Source organism: Equus caballus, chromosome 3 (genome assembly GCF_041296265.1).
Source record: "Equus caballus isolate H_3958 breed thoroughbred chromosome 3, TB-T2T, whole genome shotgun sequence".
Classification (NCBI taxonomy): domain Eukaryota; kingdom Metazoa; phylum Chordata; class Mammalia; order Perissodactyla; family Equidae; genus Equus; species Equus caballus.
This window is the reverse complement of record NC_091686.1, coordinates 66,507,479-66,521,360: the sequence shown is the minus strand read 5'-3', so window position 1 is coordinate 66,521,360 and position 13,882 is coordinate 66,507,479. Positions and strand designations below refer to the sequence as shown.

Genomic DNA, 13,882 nt, shown 5'->3' with positions numbered 1-13,882 from the left:
CGCAAGGTAGCACTGAACAGCAGCTGGAGGGAACCTGCCTATTTCAACATACTCCATAGGAATACATTCCCAGAGCATCTGACAAATGATGCTAAGTGTCTGGGAACAGCAGGCTGAGGAGGACAGGCTGCCCGTCGGTTCCTGATCTGCTTTAGCCTCTGAGTAGCACTTTCCTTTGGGCATGTCAACAGCACTTGTCTCCCTGCAGATGAGCAGCAAGTATGGATTTTTAAAAAGCAAAATCACATTCTCAATTTAAAAGTTAGGGAAGGAGAGGGAAGATAAAGTTCTTTCTTTAAAAATAGGGAGTAAATCATTCTGTGACCAACTATGTGTGTTCAACCAAAACAGTTTCACTTAAGTGAGACGGTTCTGTCCCCAGGCTCCTAATATCTTTCATTTCACTGAGGTCAAACACCCTGAGGGAAATGAGAGGATGGAGGCGCAGGTGGTAACACCATCCCTACAGCACAAGGTACCAGAAATATGAAGTGAAATGGATTAGGGGATGGAGGGAGCCAAGCTCCAAGACAGCAGTGATGGTGCCGAAACTGAATTCCTTGTCATAAAATCAATTTAATGGGTTGCAACTAGCATTTTTTAAAAGAGATAATGAAAAGAATAGAAGACATCTGAGTACAGCTAGCACAGCAAGGGTATCGTTTCAGTCACATAGAGACATACGTATGTACTGGACTGGATTGTGATGTAAATTGTATTTCTTACTGGGTGGTTGCAAGTCACAAAACTTTAAATGCTGTGGTCAGGAGGACAAAGATGTTAAACCACCCAAATGCAACCACTAACTCCCATTGCAAACAACTTTGAGATTTCATCTGAAAGCTTAGAAGCTTACTTTCTGCGATCCTAATCTTTACGCAAAGCATACACACTCACTATGGGTCCTTTCCTTAGTGAAATGTCCAGGCCAAAAAACATATTTTAAAAACACACTTTAAAGTTTCCCATTCTATCCCTGGTGCTGCCACCTCTGTCCTGGAGGGAATCCAAGCGTGCCTACACTCCCCAGAACACCCTCTTTGCGTTGGCTGTTGGTGTCTGTGGGGCAGGCGAGCATCTCAGCTAGTCAGGATTGAAGCAGGAAGCAGGACTGGAGAGAGCGTGTCAAGCTGCATAAACAGCATGATGCTCTGAAAAGTGTGCATCTGTGCCATGGCAGTAATGCTGAGGTAATAAATACCATGGATTAAGAAAAAAATGTGCAAAATTGTCTGCATTTATAGCTGAAGGTTTCTTTCTTGCTGAAAGGTGATGGCCTTGTCACCTGTGAAGATCATGCTTTCTGCCCTTTCTTGCTTCACCAAAATGAATAGTGTAGGACTTACCTCAAGCTCTTGTGACTTCAAACTCCTTTGATTTGGAATTCTCCCTTTTGCTAACAAGTACTCTCATTTTGTCAAAGTCTCTCTCTCTCTCTCCCATCCTCCCTCCCTTTCTCTTTTTTAAATGAAAAAGTGAACACACACAATGCTTACTGGGTATCAGACAGTGTCTCAAGCACTTGGTGAAAATTAACTCATTTAATCCATGTAACCTCCCTATGAAGTAGGTGCTTTATGCCTCCATTTTACAGATGAGGAAACTGAGGCATAAAGAAGGTACATAGCTGGCCCAGGATCAGACAGCAAAGCCAGGATTCACAAAATGCAGACTGTCTCCAGAGGCCAGGCTCTTAACCAGGCTATTCAGACCTTCTTAGTCATGACCTGGTAATAACTACACCAGAACTAAAGGTCTTTAAATAAAAAATACATTGTTAATGTTTATTATGGAAAATATCAAATACAGAGAAAAGTAGAGGAAACAGTATCATGAACTCTTTGTACCCATATCTCAGCTTCAACAATTATCAAATCATGACCAATCTTGTTTCATCTAGAACCCTAGCTGCCAATACTGGATTATTTTGAAGCAAATCCAAGATATCGTATCATTCCATCTGGAAACATTTTTTGAGGGAAGTGCTAGCAGATCTTTTTTAATAACAGCGTTATTGAGACATAATTCACATACCGTAAAATTTATCCATTTTAACTGTGCAGTTCAGTGGTTTTTAGTACATTCACAGAGTTGCACAATTATTACCGAAATCAATTTTAAAGCATTTTTATCACCCAAAAAAGAAGTTCCAGGGGCCAGCCCTGTGGCATAGTGGTTGAGTTCGACATGCTCCACTTTGGCCACCTGGGTTCATGGGGTGGATCCCAGGTGCAGATCAACACCACTCGTCAGCCATGCTGTGGCAGCAACCCACATATAAAGTGGAGGGAAACTGGCACATATGTTAGCTCAGGGATAACCTTCCTCAGCAAAAAAAAAAAGTTCCATAACCATTAACAGTCATTACCCATCCTCCCTTCCCCCCAGCCCTGGCAAACACCAAACTTTCTGTCTCAAAGGATTCGTATATCGTGGACATTTCATATAAATGGAATCATATAATATGTGGTCTTCTGCGACTGACTTCTTTCACCTAGCACAATGTTTTCAAGGTTCATCTATGTCATAGCATGTATTATCACTTCATTCCTTTTCATGACTGCATAATACTCCGTTATATGGCTATATCACATTTTGTTTATTCATTCATCTGTTGATAGACATGTAGGTTGTTTTTACTTTTTGGCTAATGTAAGTAATGCTGCCACAAACATTCATGTACAAGTTTTTGTGCAGACACGTTTTCATTTTTCTTGGGTATATACCTAGGAGTGGAATTGCTGGATAGTATGGCAACTCTGTTTAAACTTTCCAGGAACTGCTACACTGTTTTGCAAAGGAGTGGCACCATATTACATTCTCATCAATATGTGAGGGTTCCAATGTCTTTGCATCAACAACAGTTGTTATTATCTTTTATTATAGCCATCCTAGTGGGTGTGAGGTATTATCTCATTGTGGTTTTGATTCCCTTTTCCCTGATGAGTCATGATGATGAGAATCTTATCATGTAGCTAGCAGATTTAAATCTGCAGACCCTCTCGCTTTAGAATTCTCTTTGGAATAACTCCCTAAATTCTAAAATGTTTGTTCTCTCTCCTACCAATAAAACATTCACTCACTTGGGTGCTGTATTTTCTGCTTCCTTCATCCATGTTCCCCATACTTCCAACTATTCCAAATTAGTATCTCACCGGAGACCCCATAAAGAGCTACTCTTTTTGTTTTTTACATCTTTCCAATGAGTATGTATTATTAAGCCATGATTCAGGATCCCAGGGTGGAGATCACCATGTCCCCAGGTCCCCCTTTGTCACCCTGGGAGAAGCAAAGAGGACAGAGGAGAAGTGGAGTGGAGCCCGTTCAGATCTTCCCAGGAAATGTGACTTCTGCCTGGCAGTCATGCCAGGCTGACACCCAGGATACGGGGCAGAGGGACTTGTACACATGCCGGTACTATTTGCACATGGAGACATCACCTCCTTTAGTAGTCATTGCCTTCTCACAGCGGTGGAAGTCCAGATAGTCCTGCCAGCAGTTCCTGGTCTGGTTCTGGTTGGGGAAGTGGCTGTCAAAAGCAGCAGTCTGGTAGTTCTTGATTTTGGTCTTAATGTCTTCTGCCATGGTGCTGACTCCTAAAGATGCCCCTGAAGCAGCTTGCAGCTCAATGTGACCCTCAGCAAAGACAAGAGCTACTCTTTCTAAAGTAGTCTCTCCATTGTTTTTTTTCTTTATAGTATTTATCAGTGTCTGAAATAATCTTATTTGTTTACTTGCTTAATGTCTGATTTCCCATATACACACTAAAATACAAGCCCCATGAGAGGAGAGCCCTTGTCTATTTGTTTACCACTGTATCCCCAGTGCCTAAACTTCACAGCAGAAGTCCAAAAAATATTTGGTGATTGAATGACTAATTCTCAGATTGTGGAGTTTCTATTTGATTTTGTTATGCTACATTGCATACTAACCTTTTATATCTCTTTAAAATAAGTTGCAATTCCTGGGGCTGGCCCCGTGGTCGAGTGGTTAAGTTCGCGTGCGCCGCTGCAGGCAGCCCAGTGTTTTGTTGGTTCGAATCCTGGGCGCAGACATGGCACTGCTCATCAAACCATGCTGAGGCAGTGTCCCACATGCCACAACTAGAAGGACCCACAACCAAGAATATACAACTACGTACTGGGGGGCTTTGGGGAGAAAAAAGGAGAAAAATAAAATCTTTAAAAAAAATAAATAAATAAGTTGCAATTCCTAAGGATGGCCTCTGAAATACGGATCACGCATTATGCACATCCCTGTTCATCACAGCACATTTACAAATGAAAAATATCAATAACACTCTAAATGCTTAACAACTATAAATTGAAACACTGTTCAAGACATTTAAATGATGTTTACAGAGAGATTGTACTATTGCAAGAATATGTTTGCTCTATTATATGAAAAAGAGCAGGATAAAAATGTGTATTACATTATGATCACAAACAGGGTTTTTTAAATGCTTAGAGAAGAAATTGGGAGAAATAAACCAAAATGTTCACAGGGCAGTCTTTGGCTTTTACAGTTAAGGGCCACTTAATTCTCTTCTTCTTTCCACTTCTCCACATTTTCTCATTTTCTATCATGAACACACATTGCTCTTATAATAAGAAACAAAAATGGCTATTTTAAGAAAAACTAACTATAATCTGCATAACACTCTCACCATAACAAAGAAGTAGGACTTTTTCACAAAATTTTAAAGCAATAATTTACCAAATAAAAATGTCAAGCCACAATTGTTATTTATATTACCAAGGTGATGAGGGGAATTTTCTCCTTACAGTAAATTCCAGCTAATAAACAAAAAATGAATAATAGATTAATCTTTAACTCCTAATAAAGTAATAGATCTAAGACAATAATCATCAATGGCTGCCAATCATTGTGTATCTCCTAATGGAAGAATGCAACATAGCCTACAAGTACTCTTGATGACAATTTAGCTTAAATCGGATCTTCTTTTTTCCTGGTGAGGAAATGGTCTCTGAGCTAAAATCTGTGCCAATTTTCCTCTATTTTGTAAGCAGTATGCTGCCAGAGCATGGCTTGATGAGTGGTGTGTAGGTCAGCATCCAGGATCCAAACCCGTGAACCCTGGGCCACCACAGCAGAGCATGCGCACTTAATCACTACACCACTGGGCTGGCCCTGATCAAGCTTTTAAATCAAACGATCTGTTTAGAAGAAACACAGGGACTAGAAGAACACGATAAATGATACCACAGGGATGTGAGCAGCAAAATCCAAAATATGAAAAACTCTATAGCACAAACCACATAGTTTATTTAACAAATAAATTACAAGGGAAAAAAAAGAATACAGAGGAGGGATCCTATAGATTAAAAGACACATAAGCGACACATTGACCAATTGCAAGGAATAGATCTGCAGTGTACAATTTGGTAGCCACTAACTGCATGTAGCTAGTCCAAATTGAGGCATATAAAATATACACCAGATTTCAAAGACTTAGCATGAAAAAAAGAATGTAAAATATCTTACTAAAATATTTTATACTAACAAATGTTGAAATGATAATGGTAATATTTTTGATATATTGGATTAAATAAAACATTATTAGAGTGACATCAGCATCAGGGCAGAGTGAGCTTGCCTGGGACTCTCTCCCCTCCAACATACAACAAAAAGGAGCAACCATATTCCAACAGAAAATACCCTAATAGCACAAAAATCCTCAGACAGACACGCAGCCACACAACGGAGGGCAGAGAGGCTGGAGCCCCCCTCGGAGGAGCTGGAATGGGGTAAGAGAGAACTTCGCTCCCTCCCCCAAAGACCACAGTCACTGCCTCGGGAGGCTCTGTGAGGGAAGGAGTGGGGGAGGGGTCGCACGTCTGCAGGATCACACAGGACTCCCTGGGCCTCTTGCAGCCTAGAGGGAAGCCCTCTAATGGGGGAAAGCTTTCACACAGGTGACCTCATCAAGCCAAGACCCCAGGAGACCAGATAGCGAGAGCTGATTGGAAACCCAGGACTGCATGCAGGAGAAAGCACCCCTCCCCTGACAGGCACTGTGCCAACTCAGTTGAAGGTAGAGGGCTCAGAATACATGGCTCTCAACCCCTACCCAGTGGCAACAGGCTGTAACTTCAACCATATAATATCAGAATGAGAACCACCCGACCTTCCAACATCAGGCACTTCATCAAATCTCCACACCAGAGGGAAAAACAACAAGCACCCAGAACTCAGCCCTGAGGACAAAGAAATATGTAAACTAAGTGACAATGAATTCAAAATAGCTATCATCAAAAGACTCAATGAGGTAAAAGGGAATATAGAGAAACAATTCAATGAGTCCAGGAGCTACTTCACAAAAGAGATTGAAAGTATAAACAAGAATCAATCAGAAATATTAGAGACGAAAGACACAATGGAAGAGATAAAACAAAATATGGATTCCCTGAACACTCAAGTGGATATCATAGAGAAGCGTGTCAGCATAATCGAAGATAGACATGTTGAAATGCTCCAGACAGAGAGGAGAGATAACTGAGACTAAAAAGAAATGAAGAAAGTCTCCGAGAAATATTCGACTCAATGAGGAAATGCAACATAAGAATTATAGGTATTCAAGAAGGAGAAGAGAAGGAGAACAGAGCAGAAAGCATGTTCAAAGAAATAATAGCAGAGAACTTCCCAAATCTAGGGAATGAGAGGGAAATATGTGTGGAGGAAGCTTCCAGATCTCCTGGATTTGTCAATGTAAAAAGACCTACTGCAAGGCATATAGTAGTGAAACTGGCAAAAATGAATGACAAAGAAAGAATACTCAGGGCAGCAAGGCAGAAGAAAATAGGCTACAAAGGAACCGCTATCAGACTTGCAGCAGATTTCTCTGCAGAAACCTTACAAGCCAGGAGAGAATGGACTGACATATTCAAAACTCTTAAACATAAAAATCTTTAGCCAAGAATACTCTATCCAGCAAAAATGTCCTTCAGATATGAGGGAGAAATTAAATCTTTCCCAGACAAACAAAAGCTAAGGGACTTTGTAGCCACAAGAACCCCCACTATAAGAAATCCTCAAGAAGGCCCTCATACCTGAAAAAAGAAAAAAAGGGAGAAAGGGGTCACAAAACATAGAGTAAGGAGACAAACAGATAGAACCAGAATAGGATAGCAAATATGCAACTATAGCATTAGGCTAAAGGGAACGAAAATGCCAAAAACAAAGACAACCTTGTCACTTTAACCACAAACTCACAACACAAGTTGGAACAAGATATGAGAAAAATAACTTAGGAGGGGAGGAGGATAGGGACTGAATCAGTTTAGACTAAGGAAATAAGAGGCCATCATAAAATGGACTATGTTCTACACGAGATTCTGAATACAAACTTCAGGGTAGCCACTAAACTAAAAAGCAGAACAGAGACACAAAAATAAATAAGGAAAAAACTAAAAAATACAACATAAAAAAACTGCATAATTCAATGGGTAGACCAAAACACACAGGAGAAGAACAAAGGAAATGCAGGAAAACTGAAAAATGAGTGATATAATGACAACATTAAGCCTTCATACATCAATAATCACCCTCAATGTAAAGGGATTGAATTCTCCAATAAAAAGACACAGAGTCGCAAGAAGGACTAAAGAACAAGATCCAACAATTTGTTGCCTCAGGAAACACATCTCAGCTCCAAAGACAAACACAGGCTCAGAGTGCAGGGGTGGAAGACGATACTCCAAGCTAATGACAAATAAAAGAAAACAGGTGTCGCAATACTTCTATCAGACAAAGTAGACTTCAAGATAAGGCAGGTAAAGAGAGACAAAGTGCGGCAATATATAATGATCAAAGGGACACTACATCAAGAAGAAATAATGCTTAGAAATATCGATGCACCCAACACAGGAGCACCAAAGTTCATAAAGCAACTATTAACAAACCTAAACGAAGATATTAAAAATAACACAATAATAGTAGGGGACCTGAACACTCCACTCACATCATTGGAGAGATCATCCAGACAGAAAATCAACAAGGAAACTGGAATTAAACGAAAAGCTAAACCAGCTAGACAATAGGCATATATAGAACACTCCATCCAAAAACAGCAGAATACATATTCTTCTCAAGTGTGCACGGAACATTCTCAAGGATAGACCATATGTTAGGAAACAAGGCAAGCCTCTATAAATTTTAAAAAGTTGAAATAACAACAAGCATCTTCTCCAATCATAATGCTATAAAGCTAGAAATTAATTACAAGAAAAAAGCTGAGAAAGGAGCAAAGATGTGGAGACTAAATAATATGCTATTGAACAAGCAATGAATCAATGAAGACATTAAAGGAGAAATCAAAAAATATCTGGAGACAAATGCAAATGATAACATGCCATACCAACTCATATGGGGTGCAGCAAAAGCTGTATTAATAGGGAAATTCATTGCAATACAGGCATACCTTAACAAACAAGAAAAATTCTAAATAAGCAATCTCAAATTATGCCTAACTGAATTAGAAAAAGAAGAGCAAACAAAGCCCAAAGTCAGCAGAAGGAGAGAAATAATAAACATCAGAGCAGAATAAATGCTATTGAAACAAAAAAAGGCAGTAGAAAGGATCAATGAAACAAAGAGCTGGTTCTTTGAGAAGATAAATAAAATTGACAAACCCCTAGCCAGACTTACAAAGAAAAAAGAGAAAGAGCTCAAATAAACAAAATCAGAAATGAAAGAGGAGAAATAACAACAGACCCCACAGAACTACAAAGGATTATAAGAGAACACTACAAAAAACTATATGCCAACAAAACGGATAACCTAGAGGAAATGGATAAATTCTTAGACTCTCACAACCTCCCAAAGCTGAGTCAAGAAGAAACACAAAATCTGAATAGACCAGTCACAAGGAAAGAGATTGAAACAGCAATCAAAAGCATCCCAAAGAATAAAACCCCAGAACCAGATGGCTTTCCTGGGGAATTCTACCAAACTTTCAGACAGGATTTTATACCTATACTTTTCAAGCTATTCCAAAAAAATTAGGGAGAATGGAACACTTCCTAACACATTCTACAAGGCCAACGTCACCCTGATAGCAAAGTCTGACAAGGACAGCACGAAAAAGGAGAACTACAGGCCAATATCGCTGATGAACATAGATGCAAAAATTCTCAACAAAATTTTGGCAACCCAAATTCAGCAATTCATCAAAAGGATCATACATCACGATCAAGTGGATGCATGCCAGGGACACAGGGATGGTTCAACATCTGCAAATCAATCAACGTGATACACCACATCAACAAACTGAGGAATAAAAAGCACATGATCATCTCAATAGATGCAGAGAAAGCATTTGACAAGATCCAACAGCCATTTATGGTAAAAACTTTGAACAAAATGGGGATAGAAGGACATTACCTCAACATAATAAAAGCCATATATGACAAACTCACAGCCAACGTCACACTCAATGTGCAAAAACTGAGCACCATCCCCTGAGAAGAGGAATGAGACAAGGATGCCCACTATCACCATTCTTATTCAACATAGTACTGGAGATTTTGGCCAGAGCAATTAGGCAAGAGAAAGGAATAAAGGGAATCCAAATAGGGAGTGAAGAAGTGAAACTCTCATTGTTTGCAGATGACATGATCTTATATGTAGAAAACCCAAAAAACTCCCTTGGGAAACTAATAGAAATAATTAACAACTACAGTAAAGTAGCAGGTTACAGAATCAACTTACAAAAATCAGTTGTTTTTCTATACTCCAATAATGAACTTACAGAAAGAGAACTCAAGAATATAATTCCATTTGCAATCGCAACTAAAAAAATAAGTACCTAGGAATAAATTTAACCAAGGAGATGAAGGACTTATACAATGGAAACTATAAGGCATTACTGAGAGAAACTCACAATGACTTAAGGAGATGGAAAGAGATTCCTTGCTCATGGATTGGAAGAATAAACATAGTTAAAATGTCCATACTATGTACAGATTCAATGCAATCCCTATCAGAATCCCAATGACATTCTTCAGGGATATAGAGCAAAGGATACTAAAATTCATATGGGGCAATCAAAGACCCCGAATTGCTAAGGCATTCCTGAGAAAAAAGAACAAAGCTGGAGGTATCACAATCCCTGACTTCAAAATGTACCACAAAGCCAGAATGGGGCCAGCCCAGTGGTGCAGCAGTTAAGTGTGCACATTCTGCTTCGGCGGTCCTGGGTTCACCAGTTCGGATCCCAGGTGCAGACATGGCACCGCTTGGCAAGCCATGCTGTGGCAGGCATCCCACATATAAAGTAGAAGAAGATGGGCACAGATGTTAGCTCAGGGCCAGTCTTCCTCAGCAAAAAGAGGAGGATTGGCAGCAGTTAGCTCAGGGCTAATCTTCCTCAAAAAAAAGAAAAAAGCCAGAGTGACCAAAACAGCATGGTACTGGTACAAAAACAGGCACACAGATCAATGGAACAGAATGAAAGCCCAGAAATAAAACCACACATCTACAGACAGCTAATCTTCAACAAAGGTGCCAAGAACATACAATGGAGAAAAGAGATAGTCTCTTCAACAAATGGTGCTGGGAAAACTGGACAGCCACATGCAAAAGAATGAAGGTAGACCACTATCTTACACCATACACAAAAATAAACTCAAAATTGATCAAAGACTTGAAGATACATCCTGAAACTATAAAACTCCTGGAAGATAATATTGGTAGTACACTCTTTGACATCGAACTAAAAAGGATCTTTTCAAATACCATGTCCTCTCAGACAAGGGAAACAAAAGAAAAAATAAACAAGTGGGAACTCATCAAACTAAAGAGCTTCTGCAACGCAAAAGAAACTAGGATCAAAACAAAAAGACAACCCACCAATTGGGAGAAAACATTTGCAAATCATATATTTGACAAGGGGTTAATCTCCATAACATATAAGGAACTCACACAGCTGAACAATAAGAAAGCAAAGAACCTGATCAAAACGTGGGCAGAGGAGATGAACAGACACTTTTCCAAAGAAGATATACAGATGGCCAATAAACAGATGAAAAGATGTTCAACATCACTAATCATCAGGGAAATGCAAATCAAAACTACACTAAGATACCACCTTATGCCTGTTAAAATGGCTATAATCACTAAGACTAAAAAGAACCAATGTTGGAGAGGGTGTGGAGAGAAGGGAACCCTCATCGACTGCTGGTGGGAATGCAAACTGGTGCAGCCACTATGGAAAACAGTATGGAGATTCCTCAAAAAACTAAAAATAGAACTATCATATGACCCAGCTATCCCACTACTGGGTATCTACCCAAACAATTTGAAATCAACAATCCAGAGTAACATATGTACCGCCATGTTCATTGCAGCACTATCCACAATAGCCAAGACATGGAAGCAACCCAAGTGCCCATCAACTGATGATTGGATAAAGAAGATGTGGTATATATATATATATATATATATACACACACACACACACACAATGGAATACTACTCAGCCAGAAAAAAAGATAAATTCATCCCATTTGCAACAACATGGAAAGATCTAGAGGGAATTATACTAAGCAAAATAAGCCAGTCTGAGAAAGACAAACACCAGATGATTTCACTCATATGTGGAATATAAACAAGTACTAGGACAAAGAAAACAGTTCAGTGGTTACCAGGGGAAGGGGGTAGGGAAGAGGAGGTGAAAGGGAGCACTTATGTGGTGACAGACAAGAAATAAAGTACAACTGAAATCCCACATTGATGTAAACTATTATGAACTCAATAAAAATAAATAAAATAAAACATTATTAAAGTTCATTTCACTTTTACTTTTTTAATTAGATTTAAAAATTCATAGGTAAATAGCATTATATTTCTATGACAGTACTGATATTATTGATATTATTCACGTTCTGATTTAAACACAAAAGCTGTTATATATTTCATTGTTCATTTGTCCATTGCTTTAGGTGTGATGAGTATTGTGGTTATATTTTTTAAAACAGTACTTATCTTTTAGAGCTATATCTGAAATATGTAGGGATAGAATGATATTGTGACTGGGATTTGCTTCAAAATGTGAAAGGAGAAAGTGGGTAGGGCTCTAGATAAATAAGGTCGGCCATGAGTTGATCACGTTGAAACTGGGCAGTGAATTTGGGGATCACTGTATTGTGTTGCTCTGCTTTTACATATGTTTGACATTTTCCATGATAAAAAGTTGAGGGGTGGGCAGGAGGCTGCAACTGTGGACTTACTTTTAAGAAGAGCAACATAGTACGTAGTCTGGCATGTCACAGAACCCTCACCAGTCATGCCTTATTGTAGACTCCCTTGCTGGCTACCCCATGCTCCTTGTGTGCTCAAATTGCTTTCTGCTATTTAGCTTTTACTTTGGAAATGCATCCTTCACTTAACAACCTTATCCCAGGCCTTTGGTTGATGGACCTTAACTTTGTGTTTCAGTTACCATTGCTGGGTAACAAATCACCCCAAAACTTGGTGTATTAAAATAATAACAATCAGGGCCAGCCCCGTGGCATAGTGGTTAACTCCAGTGTGCTCCACTTCAGCAGCCCATGTTCCCGGGTATGGATCCCAGGTGCAGACGTACACCACTCATCAGCGACCCACAGACAAAATAGAGGAAGATTGGCACAGATGTTAGCTCAGGACTAATCTTCCTCAAGCCAAAAAAGAGGAAGACTGGCAACAGGTGTTAGCTCAGAGCAAATCATCCTCACAAAAAAAAAAAAAACAGAATCATTTTCTTATTTTCTTATTATCTCTCATGGTTCTGGGGATTCACAATGGTGAGCTGGGCAGTTCTTCAAGAATCTGTCACGTGGTTATAATCAGGAGGTGACTGAGGCTACAGCCATCTGAAGGCTCCCTCAGTCATAAGTCTGACAATCAACGCTAGCTGTTGGTTGGGATGTCAGCTGAAGCTGTCAGCCAGAACACCTACACATGGGCTCTCCATGTGACCGGGCTTCCTCACAGCATGGTAGTGAGGTTTCACAAATTAGCATCCTAATAGTATCCCAGGTAACAAGTCTATCACCTTTATGACCTAGCTTAAGAAACATCACTTCACCCATAGTCACCAGCCACCCACATTCAAGGGGGAAAAAAGTAGGTCCCACCTCTTGATGGAAGGAGAGTCAATGTCACATTTGAAGAGGAGCACAGAGAATGGAGATCTTGTTGCAGCCGTCTTGGAAAATTCAATCAGCCACGCTTTGAATCTCCCTTTGTGTGCACATTTGCTTCTGTGGTTCTGACCCGTTTCCAATTATCAGCAAGCTAAACAGCACTTTTCTGCTTAGAACTGTCATCCATCTGGTCCTGCTCAGCTTGCAGACTCCCCATGGCACCGAAATCCACATCGTTCCAGCACTGGTGCTGCTGCTCCCAGACTTCCGCCTCTACACCTTAACCCTCACCGTTCCTCCTCCCTCTTCTCTTGCCCATTCCAAAATACAGAAGGGCACAACATTAGCAGATAACGCTGGTCAGATATTCTTGAAAATACTCCTCCTTTACAAATCTGACCCAAGGAATACAAACAGGCAGATAAGAAATACAATGGTGATAGACATGCTTAATTAAATTTTACAGCTATTCAATGACTGTGCATTCTTGATGTTGGTTTGTGTCATTATTATACAACAGGCAATAAAAGTCCTGAATGTCAGTATCCTGGAAAAGCTCTTACTTTTAAGTACCAGGTAGGGGGGAAAAAAAATCATTCTTCATAGAAGATTCCTGTCACCAGAAACATTGTGGCACCCTCTGCTGTCAGGAAACCAAATTTACAGGTACCCTGGGTTCATTTTTCCCTGCAGGATTCTCCAGCAGCCTTGTACCATAGGCAGCCAATCATCTTATC

At 39.8% G+C, this 13,882-nt stretch overlaps 1 long non-coding RNA gene and 1 pseudogene across 1 annotated transcript in view; both read right to left on the bottom strand.

Annotated features, from left to right (window-relative positions):
* LOC138923638 (uncharacterized) overlaps positions 1–13,427 on the bottom strand; it is a 185,745-nt gene extending 172,318 nt beyond the window's left edge. Inside the window, exon 1 of the long non-coding RNA XR_011437548.1 lies at positions 13,137–13,427. This is a non-coding gene — a long non-coding RNA (uncharacterized lncRNA). The remainder of the gene's footprint in view (positions 1–13,136) is intronic.
* On the bottom strand, positions 3,310–3,667 carry LOC138923635 (cytochrome c oxidase subunit 6B1-like; annotated as a pseudogene).
* Positions 13,428–13,882: the final 455 nt, after the last annotated feature.